The following is a 12,911-nucleotide window of genomic DNA, read 5'->3' as shown; positions in this document are numbered from 1 at the left end:
TTTGGCTCTTACTTTCACTAATTAGCCTATTTAGATTAAAAGTGATTTTTTGAGTTCATTTGTTTCAATTGGCTTATGGAGACATCTTCTACTTAAGTTCCATGTGCCATGTGTGGTGAGATCTTTGTGAGTTATTTTGCATTATATGTAGTCTAGAACTTGCCCGGAATATGCTTCAAGGCGAAATCCTAGACTAACTTGGTATGAAAAATGATTTTAGGCCTTCCTTGAACCGTTTTTTGCACCTTAAATTTCCTACCCTTGCATATTTCCCTAGTCAACCCCCTTTGAACCTTTAACCTTTTCTTTGGCAACAATGTTATAAGCTTAACTTTTTATTCTTTATTGATCTATGTTTTGGCATCCTACCTCCCTAAGTGCTTTGAAAGTTTCAACATAAGCTAAAAGCCTATGTTTGGGGGTGATGATTGGAAAAGTTGTAATGTGGAAGTAGCTTAAAAGGTGAAAGGGTTTAAAAAAAAGATAGACAAAAAAAAATAGTAGAACCTTCCTTGGCTCAGAAGTAAATAACTTGCTTTGATTAAAAAAAAGTATTTTGTAAAAAAAAAAAAAAAGAACAACAAAAAAAAAAAGAATAAAAAGGAAGGAAGAATAAAGAATTGTGAGTAAAGGGAGGATTAGGGAGTGAAATGAAAAGATGAAGAGAAGGGTTGAAAAGTTTTAAAGGAAGTGTGCTTCGATTGTTGAAAATTGTTGTGCTTAGGGAGGTTTTGAGTTGCTATTTCCAAATTTTGCCCCTACCTTAACCAAAAGCCTACATCACAACCCTTTAAGTCCTAATTGATTTCGAACCAAGTGTGTCTACATTAGTGGAGAAATACATGAAGGGAAAGCCTATGGTTCTACATATATGCATTTCAACATGTTTGTGTGAGAGAGAGTTAATTCTTTCCATTTGATATCCCATTTGTATTTTAAATTGTGATTTATGAGTTGGGATTCTCTCTTGGTTGTGAGGGCACAAGAGAATAGAGTTGTGAATTTGTTGCATATTTTAATTGAGAGGAATGAACAAAAGAAAATTGTGTTTTGATAATGAGGCAAATTTTTGAAGCTTTAGTGTCATTTTGAAGCTTTAGTGTCATGACTTTATTCGTACTTTAACTAACTTGGTGTTTAAGCACTTGAAATGAAAGAAATTCTAGAGAAGCTGTTGGTGATTCATATGTTTTTGATTAATTGTTGGTACCTATCAAAGTCATGTGTTTGTGCTTAAAGTGGACCTTTTTGACTTGGTATGATGTTAGTGCACTATTGAGTTGATTCCTTGGAAGGAAATTATATGATTTTATTTGCTTGAGGACAAACAATAGTTTAAGTTTGAGGGTTTGATATGTTGGTATTTTACCTACTTATTTCTTCTTTAATCTTAGATTTTTGCTATGTTTGATTGAGAAAATAGTGCATTTAATATCGTTTACTTCCATTTTATAGGTTTTATGTGATTTAGAAGTGATCGGGAAGAAACCAAGTGAAAAACAAGTCAAAAAGAGGCCAAAGTGAAGAAATGAGAAAATAGGTTAGAAGTGCAAAAAGTGGACTGAATAGAAATTCTGAAAATCTAGGGCTATTTTCGTCACTTTTTATTGGGAAATTTTTTGGGAACTATAAAAGCAACAGTTGAGAACGAGCACTCTACCTCAATCAATGGCTGAAGTGACTCAATCGATGACCACCCATTCAGTACCAGCGAATTATGAATCTGGGCAATCCTCACGTAAATCACCATTCTCGAATATTCAAGCTTTGTTTACTCAATCTATTTACCCTATTGGTAAGGATTCTCATTTCCTCCGGCACCTCTGTTTCCAGCCATTCTCTCTACCAAAATCCTATTTACTCTTTGTAACACTCCGTAAATCCGAATTAGGTGTGAATCTGTTAAATGAGTGTTAATATGATATTTTAGCCATATGAAGTCCCATCGGGATAGGTTTGGGTGGAAATAGTTATTTTTGAATCAAGACGGATAGTGGGGTGCTTAAGATTCAATACAATCGACAAGTTTATGGAAGGTCTGCCTTCCAGCCTGTTTACGCGAAATTCGTTGGGAATTTATGAAAATGTAAAACATAGAAGTTGTAGTCCTTTGAAATACCTTTCCTACGATATATGGCGGCTCCCAAACGGAGCTCTGTACAAAGAGTTATGCCAATTTTACTGAAGATAGTGCAGCAAGTGCAACACCTTGCGTCGCAAGGGTGGCGTAAGCAGAAGCATTCTCTGACCACATTTTTTCCTTGTGCGGAACCCTTGCGAGGGTGGCATGGGAGTCGAATATTTCCAAATTATATATTTTATTATTTATTTAAGGTGGGGGTAATTTCCCCAACTTTCCCAAAACACGAAAATGCCCTAGAAGGAGATAGAACTCGTCCCAAGCCTTAAGAACACTTCAAGGTAAGTTTTAATGATGATTCTAAGTTGATTTGAATTTTTGAATACCTTATTAACTTGATTAAACCCTTCAAATCCAAAGATAAACGATTGAGACTTAGTTTTGGACGACAGAACCCTAGAATCTAAATTCAAGGGAACTGACTATCAAAAGGTAATACCTTCATCCTTTAATTGACTATAGATTTGTATTGATGTCTATAGACTATAAGTTCATGAGATATGAGTTGACGGGTTTGATAGAAAAGTGAGAACGGTTATAGGTTTGGGTTGATGATTGTTGATTATTGATTAAGGGTGTTGTTCATCCTATGGGTGTTGAAGGATGATATTAATTACAACAATATGAGATTGTAGATTCATCTAGGAGCAAGAGAACGGGTTGTTAGGTGTAGAAACACCATTGATGACAGTCGTGGAGCTTCATGCTGACCAAATGTTTGATAAAATGCTTAGTTGACCAAAACATGAGTATTCTTACTATTATTGATTCCCTTTGACGTATATTGCTCTAGATTAAAGTCAAAAGGGGTGACGAATGTTGTAGTACGGTAAAAGGCCAGAATTGAGGTATGTAAGGCTAACTCTCTAGGTGTGGGAATGTTAATGATTCTCCCCACACCACGTTCTTTTATGATTATTATGAATTGCCTCAGAAATAGAGTTAAGACTTAGTTTCATGGAAAGCTTCAGAACTTCTATTCTCTGAAACGATATAATTTCATAATTAGTTCATGATTGCCATTCCGAATGTCGTTGTCATGCCACGAACCATGGTCTGGGAGCGACACGGCACTCGGTGCCTAACTGTCTATGACTGAGCAAACCGTGGCTGCTGAATCCAACAGTTGTATTATGAAAGCATGTAAGATATAACACAAAGCAAGAGAATGCTCTAACTCAATATAATAGTGAATGCGGAAATAAATGTTGTGAGGAAAAACCAATATAACTGACTAAAGTTTGTGTCTATGAAACCTCTATGATCAAAATACTGAAAGAATAACTAGGTCAGGACAAGACCCTGACATGCCTCAAATACTAATGAACTAACTAATACTAAAAAAACTGAGAATAGACGCGAAGCCCTAGATTAGAGGGGCTCACCAACTAGCTGATGAACTCAAGCACTGGAAGCTAAGCGGCTACTGTATCCTCCTGAAAGTCAGACTCTGCACCGTGAAGTGCAGGCCCATGCATAAGGACGTTAGTACATTTGAATTGTAAAAGTATGATAAGCAGCTGAAGCAATAATAAGGGATTTGAATAATAAAGCATAATGAAACTGAATGCTCATCTCATGAGCTGATCTGTATAGAAACCACCAGTGCAAATATCATGTGACTATGGCCTCAGGCCCAATAAATAATAAGATCTCAAAGTTATGGCCTCAGGCCCAAAATAATTACATATGCATATGAATCATAACTATGGCCTTAGGCCCAATCAAACCTGAAGCAATAGGTGTAAAACTGACTACTGGCTCTGTAACATGACTGATGAATTAGATTGCACTCTGAGACTCGTAGATTGAATTACAAGTCTTTTAGATTAAGCTAGGGTCCATAGCATGCATAACAAGTATCAACATAATCAGAAAACTGAGCTCTAACCCTAGGTTATGAAAATCAAGAACTAGGGAAAAATCATGAACTGGTTGGATTTCTTAGAATTATGTTAATTGAGGTATGAGGATGATTAAAAAATGTTCCTTATGTAAATAGTATACTTAACATACCTGTAATTTCTCTCAAACTTGAATAGTAATCTGCTCTTGGAAAAAGAATTCTAAGGTTTTGCTCTTTATGCTCTTTAATTGGGTTTTCTTGAAAACCCTATGTAAAGAACATGGTTTCATGATTAGATTAAGAGAATATATGATAGAATTGATTTGGAAGAGTTTGGAATGACTTACCTTGTTGTTTTGGATTGTTGGGAGAAGAACACTTCTTTTCTAGGGCTTGGATTTATAAAAAACGAAATAAAATAACTGAAGGCTGGTATTTATAGGTTCTTGTGCGGGCTGGGAAATACGGGCCAAAATACGGTCCGTAAACCTGGAAAATATTTCAACATGCTCCAAACAGAAATACTGTTTTAAATTTCCTTCTTAAATATGATCCCACTTTACGGGTTGTATTTCAAAATACGGTCCGTCTTTAACAATATAAAATTCCACATGCCGAATTCCAGAATGCACAGTGATTTGGGGTATCACTTTACGACTTGAAATACACCCGTAGACTGGTTTACGGTCCGTATTCTGAGGCGTAAATCCCCATCTGACAGCTGAAGAGAAATTTCCAATTCTCAGATTCTTTATCTAGTTTTCGAAGTCTGGGATCATGGTCAAGGCTTAAGTTAAAGGTCTGAGGTGTTACAGTTGTGAACTCACTACGTAATCAATATAGACTCGTGTTTGATATCTCATGAGTCTCAGTCATGAACACTTAATATGCTTATGAACAATTAATGCTTTAAACTCCATAATCAGGTCATGAGTACATGTCTCAGCATAGTAATGTTTAGTATTCAGTGTTATGCATTACAGTATGATTCTCAGCTCCTTTATATAAATTATTGAATATTGAACACCTGTAATTGGTCCTGAGGCCACATATATATTTGGACCCAATGCCACATATGTATTGGGCCTAAGGCCACGGTTTATGTATATGTATACTTAGGCCCGATACCACAAATTTGTGCACGTACTTTTGGGCCAGTGGCCACAGAATATAACTCAGTTAAAACAGATGATTTCTCATTCAGAACAGGGAGTACTTATGACTATACTTCTCTTGTTCATTTTAGTTATCAGTATGTTTTAGTTTCAGTTTCAGTGTGTTCATGTTTATTGTTTTAGGTTTCCCTTTCCGAGCACCCCTTAACTATTTATTCTTTTAGTTGGTGTTACATACCAATACAATTCAAATGTAATGACGTCCTTTTTTACCCAGGGCATGTATTTCACGATGCAGGTACTGAAATACAGGATGATGGATCTGCTCGCTAAGATTCTCGTATCAGTTGCTTGGTGAGCCCAGTTTCCTTTGGTGCGTTATCTATCTTTCAGTCATTTACTTATTATAGACAGTCTGATATGTTGGGGTCCTTGTCCCGTTAATCAGTCGGTACTTCATTATTCATTAGAGGCTTCATAGACTAGAGTAGTAGTCAGTCAGAGTTTTGTAGATTATTATGTAAGCCATGTTGGCTACGTCTTTCTACTTGCAAACTTATCTCAGATTTCCGCATTTATGATTATTTCAGTCAAAACTTTTAATATATCAGCATGTGTTAAGTTATATTTCCACATCCAATATGTACCATGTTGATTCCGCTAGCCATATGGTTCACTTGGTCACATGCAGTCAGGCACCGAGTGGTGTGTTACGCCCAGGCCATGGTTCGGGGCGTGACAAAGCTTGGTATCAGAGCACTAGGTTCAAGTGTCCTACGGAGTCTATGAAGCCGTGTATAGTGGAGTTTCATTTATGTATGTGTACGGCGACACATATAAATGGTTGACTCCCAAGCATTCAGGATTGTCTCACTTCTTTGTACTCTAGATCGTGCAGTTAGAGAAATACTTTCAGGAACTGTTGTAACTCGTGTGTATTACATTTCTTGATAAAATACCTACCAAGAGAAAGTCAATTACGAGACAAAGGCCCACAATTAAGGTTAACTAGTAGGTGGACGCTCAGACTCAGGGAGTTCACACCAAGGCTCAGGGGCTTGCATTGGGTTCAAAACCTTTGACCTCATCCCCACCGAGTACAAAGAGGCCTGCAGAGCTTTGTACTACAGTTACTCCGCTGGCAGTTCCACTAATATGGATGTTATGAGAGCTATCTAGTCGCTCACCCAGATAGTTGCTATGAGGGCTCAGCGTCAGGGAACGACTCCAAGCATTGATGCTCATAAGGGATTCTCCAGTTCTGAGGTTAGAAAGTTCAATGAAAGAGCTAGTCTGAAAGTAACTTTAATGAGGGGGGTGGAGGCAGACAACTCTTATACTTTAGCAGGTCATTAGGACTCAGAGGTATCTCCAGATGTCGCTACAAGTATGATGATCATAACTCTAATATAAGATCCTACGGGGAAACATGTTATGATTTTTCTTTTTAGAAGAAGTATATTTTGTACTACCCATGTAGATGGATACAAAGAGATGGTGTACAACATAAGAATCAGGAGCAAACAATATTAAATTTCTGAGAATAGTTTTAGTTTTTTAAGTTTAGTCAGATCAAAACCAGAGAGCACGATATTAGTAAGTTACTCTAAGAAGCAGATATTATTATGATATAAAAAGATGTGACAGTTCCCTCTTAGGTTATGTGAGTAAGTGTTTATCCCGCATGAGTATAGTCCGATATGATTTTGAAGTGTATAGAAAGTTCGGGGTTAGGTATTCCAATTTTGTTTTAAGACAGATGAAATTTCCCAAAGTGTGATCCATGTCTATAGTTCAAGAAAAGATAGTATATAACTGTAGAATAGGGTCGAATGATGATAGGAAGTTAGAAATGACCTTATACGTCACTTTAGTTATTCAGAGCATAATAAGAGAATATGATGCTAGCAGAGATTAGTAGAAGAATAGTGAGTAAGTGTAACACTTCGTAAATTCGAGATAGGTGTGAATATGTAAATGAGTATTAATGTAACATTTTTGACATATGAAGTACTATCAAGATGGTTTTGGACGGAAATAGTTTATTAATGATGAAGAAGAATAGTGTAGAGCATAAGATTCGATAGAACCAACCAATCAAGACGAGTAGTGTAGAGCATAAGATTCGATAGAACCAACCAAGTTAACGGTATTTCTGACTTCTAGCCTAATTACGTGAAAATCTATTAAGAATTTGAGAAAACTTAAATCATGAAAGTTTTAGATATTTAAATACCTTTCCAACCACATATGGTCGAGCCCAAACAGAGTTCTGTACTAGAAGTTATACTCGTTTTACTGAAGCCAATCTGGGAGGACAGCAGGAATGCGGCCAGATAAGTCATGGATTTTTAGGCTTTCTACATCCACTACTTATGCTTTTTTGGAGTCATTTCAAGTATTTCTCTATATTTCTATTATGTTTTCGTGTGTTTCAGGTTTTGTGAGTTCGATGGCATAAAGGGAACAAAATGGCAAAAAAAAGGAGAAACCGATGAGAATGCGGCTAAGATGCGGCACCACAAAGTGGAGATGCGGTTGCAAATTGTTTGCACAAATCAATAGAGATTTTGCCAAAACATAACAAGATGTGAAGTAATATGCGGCACCGCAAACTCCAGATGCGGTCGCATACTCCAACTCCGAGCAACCAGTGAATTAGACAACGTGCACCAAAATGCGGAGTACATACGACTCCGCATACTAGGTGCCGCATGTCGTCATTTAGAATATTTTTATACTTTTTGTTCTCTCTCTATAGATACTCGTTCCTTGGTTTTTGTGAACATCATTGAATATTCCTTGGACAGACTTTATTGTTGTCTTTTAGCTCTTAGTGCATTGAATAGTGGTGGTTGCAAGCTTTTAAGGAGAATCTTCCTCTTTTTGTCATCTTCTTCCATTAATCATTATAAGATTTATGAATATTCTCTTTACCATTATTTTGTATTTAATGAACGTGATTAACTAAACCATTTAGCTAAGGTTGTGGGACCAAATGTGTTAGTTATGTGATTGAATTTTTATATTTCAACTACATTTGTATGTTAAAGGTATTTTCTATCAACTCTTTAAGCTTTAACGTCATTTAATGGTGGCCAACATTATTTGGGCCTAAATATCCTTACTTTGCTTAGAAAACAAAGTAAGGGTTAGGAAAAGAGTTAATAACAAGAATTTGGGGCTTTACACCCCATCTAATAGCTTAAGCTTGAAATAAGAAAGCTACTTGAAGCTAAAAATGGGGATTCACATTTTTTAACATTCTAAGGCTTGGAAAAGCCTAGTAATGACATTTACCAATTGGGTTGGAAGACTTTTGGTAAAAATCAAGCAACCCATTGTTTATCATACCTAATGATATAAATTAGTTGAATCGTTGCCCAATTGCATTACGTTCCATTGGAACCACAAGCTTAATTCTTTTACCAATAGATTATCTTCTTAACAAAAATTAGCGAGAAATTAGTTAACAAACTTCAAACCAATCATTATTATCCCCCTTTCCCTAGAACTATAGACTAATAGTCGAGCGCTACATCTAGTAAGTACATTTCTTCATTGTATTCTCTGTGGTATTCGACCCAAACCTCGTTGGGTTCTATATTTGAACAACGACCACTTTACTCGTCTTTTAAAGGTATAATTTGGGCGTACCAATTTTTGGTGCCGTTGCCAGGGAATACGGTACCAATTAGCGTAAAACTCTACTTTTAGTATTTATTTCTCTTCTTATTTTCTTGTTGTTTATTGTGGTGATTTAGGTGAAATGACGGATACCTATTCCGATGATGGCATGATGGAGGAGGCTGGGTATGCAGCCGCTATCCCCCCACCTTTGGATCAATGGCACGCGAGTTTTCACGACGATAACACCATGTTGTACCGGCTCAACACTAAGGGTTTATTCGGAGGTCTGTCCAATGATGACCCGAATAGGCACCTTAAGAACTTTCTTGGGGTGTGTACCCCCAACGTGCATCTGAACATCTCAAGCAACACGATCAAGTAGACACTTTTCCCGTTCTCTCTCATGGGGGATGCCACCATATGGTTGGATGATCTTCCCGTCGCGTGTATCACTACTTGGGCAGAAATTACTAAAGAGTTCCTCAAGAAGTTCTTCCCTCCATCCAAGATTGCAACTCCATGACGAAATCAACAATCTTGTCAACTTCCGAATGAGGCTCTACATGAGGCTTGGACTCGATTTAAAAAGAATGTCAAGAGTTGTCCAAAGCATGGGTTGCCCGATAGTGGTCTTCTCCAAACATTTTATCGGTCAATTGATTTGGTCAACGAATCGGTGGCTAATAATATTGCGGGTGGTCGTGATGGACAATGATGTTATGAGTGCTCTCTTAGACAAATTAACCGAGACCAACGAAGCTTGGCATACTAGAGAGTCGGAAGTAGTTGGAGGAGGTCTTTCCAAAATTTTATTGTCTCGGGAGACAATCAAGAAGGAGGAAGAGAGAGATGAAACAATGTCAAAGTTGGTCATTCAAATGGAGTTTCTTACGAAGCATGTGTTGGGTAGAAGCAGAAAGAGGGTTAATGCGGTAGGGTCATGTGAAGGGGGCCCTCAAGATGAACAATGCTTCCAAATATATGATGAAGAGGCCAGTTTTGTAAACAATCAAGTGGGGGTTTCCCCGACTACCAAGGTTCCAATCAAGGACCTTAGTGGCAAGGTCAAGGGAATCAATGTTGGAACAAAGAGCAAGGGAATTCGCAATGGCGGGACAATAATCAAGGTGGCTACAACAACAATTACAACAAACGCCGGAGCTCAAATCCTTATGTCCCACATAGGGGGAACCAACTTATTTCAAGCCAACCATCCACTAACGACCCCGCTAGTACTAAAATGGAAGACATGCTATCAAGAGTATTCAAATAGGTGGAGTCAACCGATTCCTTTTGTAAAGAAACAAGAGATGAAATGAAAAGCATGGGGCAAGTTGTAAGTTCTCACTCAAATTCCATCAAGCAATTAGATCGCAACTTAGCCAAATCTTGGCTACCCTCAATCAACGACAAAAGGCACACTCCCTAGTGATACAGTTACAAACCAAAAGAATGATAGTGACCATAAATGCTATGCAATCACTACTAGGAGTGGCAAAACAATTGGGGGAGAAAAGTTGGTGAATGAAGATGAGGTGGTTGAGGTTGAGACACCTATTGTGAAGCCTATTATTGATGAAGAAGAGGAAATTCAAATGAAGAGGCGGGCTAGTATTGAAAATCCCATTATTGTTGAAGACATGCCCGCAAAACATGAGACCCCGATAGTGCTACCTCCCATAAAAAAACCTCCCCCACCATTTCCTCCAAGATTGGCAAAGAATGTTGAGGACGGGAAATTTCATAAGTTCCTTGAAAGATTGCAAAAACTTTCTATTAACATCCCATTGGTAGAAGCACTTGAACAAATGCCGGGGTATGCCAAATTCATGGAGGATCTTGTGACCAGGAAGAGGCCATGTAGTTTTGAAATGGTTGGAGTTACTCATCATTGTAGTTCTATTGTCACAAAAGCATTGGTTCTAAAGAAGGAAGATCCCGGGGCATTCACAATCCCTTGCACTCTTGGAATGTAAAAATTTACTAAAGCTCTATGTGACCTTGGTGCAAGCATCAACTTGATGTCGTGAAAAGACCGATTGGTATTCTCTTTGATGTTCTTGTTCGGGTGGACCGATTTATATTCCCAGCTGATTTTTTCATTTTGGATTGTGAGGTTGATTTTAAAGTTCCTATAATCTTTGTACCACCATTCCTAGCCACGGGGCGTTCTCTTGTGGATGTTGAAAGGGGTGACCTTAAATTTAGAATGAATGATGAGGAGGTCACTTTCCATATTTGTATGTTAATGAAACAACATGTGGATATGAGTGTCGTGTTGATGATTGACACTGTTGATGAAGTGGTGGAAACAACCATCAAGCAAGAATATTTTGGTGAAGTCTTGGTGGTGGTTTTAATGAATTATGATGGGGAAAATTATAAAGATTTCGAAGAGACGCTAAATGCCTTGGTAGGTATGGGGTCCCATAATTACGACCCCAAGAAACTTGATCTTGATCTGGAAAGTCAAAAAACTCCTCCCACAAAGTCATCCATCATTGAACCACCCAATTTGGAACCCAAACCTCTCCAGTCACATTTGAGGTATGAGTTTCTTGGCCCCAACAACACCTTGCTTGTTATTGTCTCTACCCGGTTAACTGAAGAGCAAATTGAAAGATTGTTAGTAATATTATGGAGATTCAAGAAGGAAATTGGATAGTCCATTGCATACTTTCAAGGGATTCCGCCGGTATTTTCACCCATAAAATTCAACTCGATGAGGAATGTTTACCGAGTGTTGAGCACTAAAGGAGGTTAAATCCTCTCATACAAGAAGTGGTTAAGAAAGAAATCATCAAGTGGTTAGATGCCGGAGTAGTTTATCCCATCTCGGATAGTCCATGGGTAAGTCTGGTGCAATGTGTGCCTAAAAAGGAGGTATCACCGTGGTCCCTAATGAGAAAAATGAATTGATCCCAACACGCACGGTAACCGGTTTGAGAGTTTGCATGGATTACCGAAAGCTAAATCATTATACCAAAAAAGATCACTTCCCAATGCCTTTAATGGATCAAATGTTTGATAGGCTTGCGGGGAGGGATTTCTATCACTTTCTAGATGGCTATTTGGGGTACAACCAAATCATTATTGCTCCCGAAGATCAAGAGAAAACCACTTTCACTTGTCCTTATGGGACATTTGCTTTCAAGAGGGTGCCCTTTGGTTTGTGCAATGCACCTGCAACTTTCCAACGGTGCATGATGTCTATTTTCTTCGACATGGTTGAGGAGTCCATTAAAATCTTCATGGACGACTTTTTTGTGGTAGGAGATTCTTATCATTGTTTGGGGAATCTAGCCCAAGTTTTGAAGAGATGAGATGAAACAAACTTGGTTCTCAATTAGGAAAAAAGTTACTTTATGGTGGAAGAGGGGATTGTGCTTGGTCACAAAATTTTGAAAGATGGGATAGAGGTTAACAAGGCAAAAATTGAAGTTATCATTAAGCTTCCTCCTCTAATTACCGTGAAGGGTGTCCGAAGCTTTCTAGGCCATGCCGAATTATATAGGAGGTTCATCAAAGACTTCTCAAAAGTGGCTAACCCCATGTGTAAGTTGTTGGAAAAATAAACCAAGTTTGTGTTTGATGATTCTTGTCTCAAGGCCTTTGAATGCTTGAAAGAAACGCTCACGTCGGCCCCTATCATCATTGCTCCAGATTGGTCTAAACTGTTTGAATTAATATACGATGCGAGTGGTTTTGCAATGGGAGTCGTTCTTAGTAAAAAAATTGAAAAGCTCTTTCATCCCATCTATTATGCAAGCAAGATTCTTAATGGAACTCAAATGAATTATACAGTCACCGAACAAGAGTTTCTTGCCATTGTCTTTGCCTTTGAGAAATTCCGTACTTATTTGCTGCGAACTCATGTGGTTGTTCACACCGATCATATGGCCCTCCGCTATCTCATAACTAAGAAAAATGCAAAACCAAGGTTAATCCGTTGGGTTCTTCTATTGCAAAAGTTTGACATTGAAGTCAAGGATAGAAAGGGAAATGAAAACCAAGTAGCGGATCATTTATGTCGTCTTAAGGAAGGTGGGCGCCCATCGGATGATCTTGATGTAAATGAAGAATTTTTGGATGAGCAAGTAATGGCGGGGTCACATGACATGATCCCATGGTACGCCGACTTTGCAAACTACCATGCTAGTGACATTATGCCGGAGGACAT

This window comes from Lycium barbarum, chromosome 5 (assembly GCF_019175385.1).
Source record: "Lycium barbarum isolate Lr01 chromosome 5, ASM1917538v2, whole genome shotgun sequence".
Taxonomy (NCBI): Eukaryota; Viridiplantae; Streptophyta; class Magnoliopsida; order Solanales; family Solanaceae; genus Lycium; species Lycium barbarum.
This window is presented reverse-complemented; position numbering follows the sequence as displayed.